The sequence below is a fragment of the Streptopelia decaocto genome (assembly GCF_964273445.1).
Source record: "Streptopelia decaocto genome assembly, chromosome: 23".
NCBI classification, from domain to species: Eukaryota; Metazoa; Chordata; class Aves; order Columbiformes; family Columbidae; genus Streptopelia; species Streptopelia decaocto.
In genome coordinates this window covers 4,392,036-4,400,152 of record NC_138678.1, presented here as the reverse complement: position 1 = coordinate 4,400,152, position 8,117 = coordinate 4,392,036, and positions in this window count along the sequence as shown.

Sequence of the window (8,117 nt, the reverse complement as noted above, 5' to 3'; positions counted from 1 at the left end):
GCCAGGGCAAGCTGCTCTCACTGTATTTTCTCCCACAGAGAAAACAAGATGTTTGTGGAAACTCAAATGCGTGCTCTTGTTTTGTCATCGCACCAATGAGTGAAATGTTTGAATAGGGTTTTCATGGAGGAGGGAGAGCCCCAGCAGGCAGGGAGGATCCGGCTCTGGGGAGAAGGGCCAGGCGGGGATGAGGTTGGCTCTGCTGGCCCGAGCTGGGAGGAGGCAGCTGCCCCGCAGCCCCCCCATCCCACCAGGGCTGAGGGACCAGATGTCCCCACAGCTCCTCATCCCCCCCAGCTCATCCGAGGCCACCACGGCTCTGCGGGAGGGCGGCCGTCACCCCCCCGTCGGATCCATGTCAGTGCCTCTCTTCCTCCTCATTCCGGTGAAGGGTGCCCCGCACGCAGCCGCGTGATTGACTTTAAATATAAGGCGGCGAAACAAGCGAAGGCCACCCATGGAAAGCAGCGTGCCAGCTCCTGACAGCACGCACGTCCTCCTCCCGGCTGCCCTGACACCACGCTTCTCTTTCTCTGTCAGCTGGCGGAAGTCATCTCGCCGAGGTCGCCGACGGGGAGGGCGACGGGATGCAAATGAGTTCGTGCCACCCCAGGTTGCCGCTTGGCAGATGAGCATCTCGCTGGGTTAGGCTGGCGGCTTCCGAACCGCAGCCAAGGGGAGCGCGACCCCGAGGAGATTGAACACCAGCATCTCAGCATTTGATGGGTGGCTGCGGACATGCCACTGCTGATGGAGATGTGGGAGTGTGTGCTGCTGTCACACGGGGGACAGATGGAAGGATGTGAGATGAGGGGACCTGGCTATCTCCTGTACGAGCATCCCAGGCGCTGCAGCCTGCCAGGACAAAATGCAATGGGAGAGGAGCTTGTGGGGATCTTCTGGTTTGGTGATGAAGGGTTTGAAGCATGGGGACAGAGAAGTCAGGATGTCTCGATGGAGTGAAATCCCCTGTGTCCTGGGCCAGCTTCTCCTCTTTCTGCCAACCCCAGATTTCAGTCAACACTCAGGCGGTCACTTGAAGGAGGGGACGATGGTCGGGTCTGCTGGAGGAGGTGTTTCTGAGCTGTTCAAATACGGGTGATTGAGGGAACACCCTGAAAAGGCTCATTGCCTTCAGCTGGGAGGGGTTTGTTACTTCATATGTATGTATATAAAGCAAATGTCAATGCAAGCAGGCATTTAAAGATAAAATTTGTGTTAATAACAATGATTACGATAACGCTGCCACCAAGAATAACTATGCAAACACTGACAGAGGGAGGGCAGGGAGATCCCGTTTGCTAACAAATGTGTGCGCTTGGAAAGCTGCAGCTGGCTGGCGGGTTTGAGCCGGACTGTCTGGCTGGGTATCCGTGCTGCTGCTGCCCAGTAGCTCCAGTCCTGGGAATGCACGCACTCCCATCACAGCCATCCAATTTGCGCAGCACTTATGCAAGGCCGGAAACAGGCAGGAGTCGTGTCAGCGTCCCTGGAAATCCCTGGGACTGATTTCAGGGTCCCGGCACAGGTCCTGAGAAGGCGGGAGCTGCGCTTGGTCAGTCCTGGCTCATTGTGGGGTCCGGTTGCAGGGATGGGCGCGTGTATGTGTGCGCCGATGGGGGCAAATGGGGTCTCGCTCCGTTTCTTTTTCCTGGAACCAAACCTGCCCTGTTCTTCTCCATCACGGGTGATCACTCGGCACTTTTTCCCCTACTATCTCCCTCCTATTACTCCCCAGCGCAGGAGGTGGAGGATTTTTGCCATTGCCTCGGAGCAACTATGCTCTTAAGTTTCTTCCAAGACTCACACCAGGGCCGCTTCTCTGCATGTGTGGTCTCTTGGACTGCGTAGCGCTCATAAATAAATAAGGGGAAAAGTTCTTAATCTTCATTCGAAAGCTCCTGGTATCACAATGCTGCTGCACAAAAGCCATCTTATTAGCCCCAAGTGCAAAATGCTGCCTTTTCTTGCAGAAGCTCATTAATTGCAGGTCACCATTCAACAAGAAAGATGAGGCACTTGAGTTCTTCAGGCTCTCATTAGCCACAGAGCTGAACAGTATGTGTGAAATTAACAGTCACCTGAGTACCTCTATAATTTCATAATTATTAGGCCTAATGGGTTAGTCTCTGCCAAATGGTTTTAACTCTTTCCTGGCCAAAGCAGGGAATCGCTCCAGATGCCAAGGTTGGCGTCTTTCACAAGTTTTATAACCATTTAACAGCTTTCTTGAGGAAATAATAATAAGGAGGGGAAGTTTCCGGGATCATGTACTGTTTGCATTTTTTAACATATGTTTAGCTTTTAATTATTCATATACGGCGCACCAAGGAAGCAGATAGCCTGTATCCTGGAGAGTGGGTGAAAGAGCTTTCTCTGCAAAGGGATTTTAATTGGTTTTAAAATGTGTCTGTGTGTGTGTTTATATTTGCGTGTGTGTGTGAGAGTTGAGCCTTTGGTTTCTCTTCTCCTTGATGATTACATTACATTATTTCCCGTCTCTTACATTTTTATTTATCTTAGGCTTAAAAAGCAAAATCAGAGCCGAGATTTCTGTCTCTGCTTTTGAACTCAAGGATCTTGGAAATGGCTCTGCCTTCTAATGGGGATTTTCTCCTACTTGAAACCAGCTCAGACGAGAAGGCAGAGGGGAAAGCTGCCTCTCACCTCCAAGTAGTTAATTGTTTTTCTGCGGTTCGTCTCGCCATCCAGTGTGGGCACCTCGCGCCAGGTGGGAACATGCACATTATGGACCCCCCTGATTTGGTGTGACCTGCTGGGGGCCTCTGACCCATCACATCACCAGGGAGCTGTTCCTACATCCACAACCTGGGGAATCAGCCCCTTCCCTCCCCAGCACTGCCCACGCTGCTGGGACAACCCTCTCCCCTCCGTTTGTCCTTGCAAAGACTGGATCCAGGTACGGGGTGGCTGCTTAAGCCAGTCCCAAACACACGGTAGATTCCGTACCTGCAAATTAAAGTTGCAGGACTGCAGTGAGGGTGAACAGTTGATAGGACCTCACAATGTCTGTGACACAGTGAGTTCCAGGGTGTCCCAGGGCTGGGACAATCTCCACCACAGCCCCTGTGGCCAGGGGGCTTGTGGCAGCAGCGGGAACCTGGAGCACCTGCAGATGATGCTCACTGGGAGCATCCCTGCATCCCGGTGAGAGCAGGGGCGTGTTTCTCAGGACCCTTTTCAATACGGGAACCCGCTGGTGTACCTGCGGAGGCTGGAGCTGGAGGCTTGGATGGGTACCGGCATCAGACCCCATCCGCTAATGCCTTCGTGGCAGCGTTGAAATCCCTGCGCTGCCTGCGCTGGAGATCAAGGCTGGGAGGAGGGAGGGTCTTTCTTCACTTAGGTGCTGGAGAAACGTCTCCTTCGATGATATTTCACCTTACCTCTCCTTGCCACATCTGTCAACTTCTGCTAATTACCGAGTTTGCTATCACCCTCCGCACTGATGTGAAGGGTAGGAAAAAGAGAAAAAGGAGGTTAAGGGATTCTACAATTATAAATGATGTCTGGCAGGCTAAGGTACCATATAATGCATTATAAGCACTTAAAAAGCTAACCCATTCTGTCTTCTTTCTTTGGCATAAATAATGGCTTTTTTATGAATAAATCATGCAGCCAAGGTCTCTGAAAATAGCAGGAACCTGGAGCAGAATGTCTCCATCCTCATTTTTGCTAGGACAGCAGAGAAGTCAGCAATCCACTCCATCACTGCTGATAAACCGGGGCGAGCACAACTCCCAGTAATGAAATAGGGAGATAAAGTTTCGGGAGGGTGAGCGGGGCAGGGGGATATTTCTGCCAAAGCACCGATTGCACCCGGGCTCCAAATGAAACATAATGGACTCTGAGGAGATAAGCATTTTTTCTCTGCCCCATGAATAAAGCAAGACCTCATAACTCATAGACAGGCAAAGCTGCCAGCAACTTAAAAGTGCTTCCTTCTGCTTCTGGTTTGTGTTTCCTTTTAATGAAGCTCCTCCAAAGGCGGGGGGCTCAGAGCGGGGCTGGAAGCCGGCCCGGGCCTGGCGTGGCGCAGTCCAGCTGGCGGCGGCGGGGAGGCCCGGCGGGGCGGCCGGAGCCACCCAGGCCTCGGCACAAAGGGCTCGTGGCTGCTCTGCGTGCCCGAGCGCCGCCCGGCCGGGAGGGGGGTCCTGCGCCCCTCCGCACGGCTGTGAGGGCAGGGGACGGCGGCTTTCCCCCGCCTGCCATCCCAATGGGGCGTTAGTAGGGGTGTGGGGGCTCTGCTCAGCCCCGGTTCCCCCTGCACCCTGCTTTTTACCCCGCAATGGCTCTTTATGGAGGGGGACACGGAGGTGGTTCCCTTGCAAAGAGTCCTTCCTGGCTCCCTGGTCTGGCTGGAGATCATAGAATGATAGAATGTCCTGACTTGTAACAGACCCACAAGGACCAGGACTTATTCTTTGTTGGGACATAGCTTCATAGAATCATAGAATCATTGAATCATTTTGCTTGGAAGAGAACCTTAAGATCAAGTCCAATCATAACCACACTCTAGCACTAACCTATGTCCCTATGTCCAACCCTCCAGGGATGGTGACTCCAGCACTGCCCTGGGCAGCCTGTTCCAATGCCCCACAGCCCTTTGGGGAAGAAATTGTTCCTAAATCCAACCTCAACCTCCCCTGGCGCAACTTGAGGCCGTTTCCTCTGCTCCTGGCGCTTGTTCCTGGGGAGCAGAGCCCGACCCCCCTGGCTCCAAGCTCCTTTCAGGCAGTTCAGAGATCAGAAGGTCTCCCCTCAGCTCCTGTTCTCCAGCCGAACCCCCAGGTCCCTCAGCCGCTCCCATCACACTTGTGCTCCAGCCCCTCACCAGCTCCGTTCCCTTCTCTCCACTCGCTCCAGCACCTCACAGCATCGCCCGTGCTGCTCTCCGCAGTCTCTGCATTCAAACCTCTGCAGCAGCAGCGCCGGGCAGGCAGGAAGACCGTGAGCCCGCAGACTTGCTGACTATTAATCAGGCAGCCACAAGCCCTGAAACCTGCTCTTGGGGCTGGGGATTAAATTGTGGCTTCGTGAGGGGCCACAGGGCACGGGCTGTCCAAAGCTGCTGGGGCCGGGGCTGCGCGGGGCCGGGGTCAGCGCTGTGCAAACCCGCTGCAGCAGCCCGGAACAGCAGAACTCCAGCCTGTCCTTCGAGGAGGATTAAGGGTAGATAGAGGGGAAACTGGAGCAGAAAAAAAAACAATCTCAAAACATTTAGTGAAGTGATTAGGGCTGTAGTGAGTAGGGCCAAATGCTGGGGCACAGCTGGGTTGTCCCCTTGGAGGGAGGTTTGGGAGGCAGCGCTGCACCCTTGTCCTCCCAGGGGACACCTGTGTCTCTGGGGACATTATGCCATGCCCTGGGCTGTGTCCCACTGCGACAACCTCCCTGCGGGGTAAACGGCACCTCCCCGTGCATGCACGTGCCCACGCATGTACAAATACCTGCACGTTCTGTTCAGAGATCGTCTCTCCAATTATTTTGGGGGATGAACTCAGTGAGAGCTCAGCATACGTGGGCTGAGCCCAAATGCACCCTTTGCATGTCACTTCAGCTGTGGTACACGCAGCCACCAGCACCTCCACGCCAGCCACGGCTCCAACTGGACCCGGATTCTCTTTGAGCTGCCCCTGACCCGGCTGCTCAGCAAAACCCCCTGGGGGGGCTGTGAAACGCAGCACGGCTGACGCGAAAGCGTCCAGGCTGTGTACGTGTAGGTGCACGCTCACCCACACCCCGTGCAAAATGTACACCCGTCCTCCCACAGCCGCCTCCCCGGGGGAACGCGCGTTCGCACAACCTGTGCTCCTGCAGCGCGCCTCGCACGCCCAGCAGCGCCCTGGCCCTCGCACGAGCTGCAGACAGAGGCTCTTCGTGTTTTCCAAGGTCCCCCCTGCTTTCCCAGCAGATCCTTCCTTCTCTCCCCTCTTGCTTTTGCTGCAGGGAAACCAAGATTTCCTGAGGCCGGCGCAGGCAGGTCCCCAGCAGCGCGGCCCGTCCGAGGAGGGGCGGTGGGGACGGGGCGCAGGAGCAGCTCGCACCGTCCCCGTGCCGTCTCACCCGTCCTGCCTGCGCAGGCAGCCCCCAGGCCAGGTGGTTGAGTTGCTTCCTTGGGCTTAATTCAGCAAAAGCAGCTTGTGATGTTTCTCCTTCTCCCTGGGGTGGGCTGCTCATTTTTGCCCCACAAGACAATGCCCTCTTTCAAAAACAAAGAAATTATAAAGTACATATGAACATATGGTAACATATATTCTAGGCTGCCTATGTGGCCAATTTTCTGTATGTTACCATATGGTGCCGCGTATTTAGCAAAAATATAACTTGACTGTTTCTCTTTCCATATGGGGATTCTTTTGCCTTAATTAATAACATTGAGCAAAAACTCTTTCTAAGGTTTCCAAGATTTCTGCAAGGGAATATCTTATGACAGACACATGCTCCTGAAGGCTTTCCTCCTTATTTGTCTATAGCCTTCTGTCCTCATCCTCTTCCGTGTGCTCCAAGGGCGTCTGTGGATACATCTGCCCGTGGGACCGCGGGGAGGGGGATGCTGCGCTTGGCTCCCGTCCCACCATCCCTGTCTCCTCCCCAGGACCTGACATTCATCTCAGGGATAAAGCAGAGATGTGTCTGTGGGCTGGATCCCTCCGGCGCATCCAGGAGCTTTGTTAAGCCCACTTAACGAAACACGGGCAGCAGGGAGGACGCTGGAGCAAGGAGAGAGTGTTCGTGGCCAGGCAGGGACTGCTGTCTTCAAAGGAGCAGAAAGCGGTGCGCTTTTGCAGCTCTCCAATTAAGCATCTCAAGTGCCAGTTATCTCATATAATAGTAAAATACATCAAAGTATCCTCGCAGGACAAGCCTGCAGCCACTGCCAGCGAGATGAAACCAGCTCCGGCTCCGCCAAGGCGGGGTGGGGTGGGAAGGGCTGGAGGCACAGCCCCGGATGCTGGGCACCCTCCCGCTCTCCAAACAGAGCCTGTGAATGGGGACAAATCTCTGCACAGCTCCAGATGTGTCCCTTAGCCCCACAGGGACATCCCTGCCTCGCAGGGTGGAGGGGAGCTGGTGTGGGGCCAGAGAGAGGGGACAGCAGGAGATGCTCTATCACAGAATCAGAATCATTCGGGTTGAAAGGACCTTCCCAGCTCCCCCAGTGCCACATCGTCACCAGTTGTGACGCTCATCTTCCCATCTGGTGCAATGAGGTTGAGAAGGGCACAGGAGAAGAGAGATGACAAGAGGGCAGAGCAGAAGACCTGCCAGGGCGCAGAGAACTTGAGGTGGAGGCCTGGGAGGGGGAAAGCATGTGGAGCAGATGGAGTTGAGGACATGAGGGGGGCTGAGCATAAGGTCAAGGGAAGGTGGGAGAGGTGAAGTTTGGGTTCTCACCACGTTTCAGGTCATAGCAGCCACCGACCCATCCTGTCCGACCTCTTGGCACAACATCAAATCCCACCCTCACTCACGTTTGCATGAGGGCTCTCGGTGAACCAAGAGCTGAGCCTGGCGGGCTCCTGGTGACGGCGGTGGCATTAGGACACGGCTCTGGGAGAAGGTCAGTGCGTGCGGAGCAGACAGAAGCTGTCAGCACGCAGCTCTGCTCAGCGTCTGGAAGGAGGACAACCATGGAGACCAAAGATACAGGCTCTGCGCAGATGCCTGGCGTTGGGGGTTTGCTGTCGTCCAAGGAGGACAACCGTGGGCCAGGAGACGTGGCTGAAGCACGTCCTGGAGCGCTGCCCTTGGGTCTCGGTGTGGGGCAGAGCACATGGGAATTTCCAGGGCCCTGGGTGAAAAGTGGAGGTCGGCCTAATCTTTTCAAAGGGGAAACAGGATGACGTGGGTAATTACAAGTCTGTCAGCCTGACATTGATCCCAGGCAAAATAATGGAACGGCTGATATGGAATGCAATGAATAAAGAATCAGAAAGGGTGATATAATTAATGCCAATCAACAGAGATTTATGGAAAACAGATCCTGTCAAACTAACTTGACGTCTTTCTTCCTGTTGGGTGTTGGCTTTTTTTAGTTTAGATCCAGGATTACAAGTTTCCCTGGCGAGGTGGTGGGGTTTGCTGAGGACATG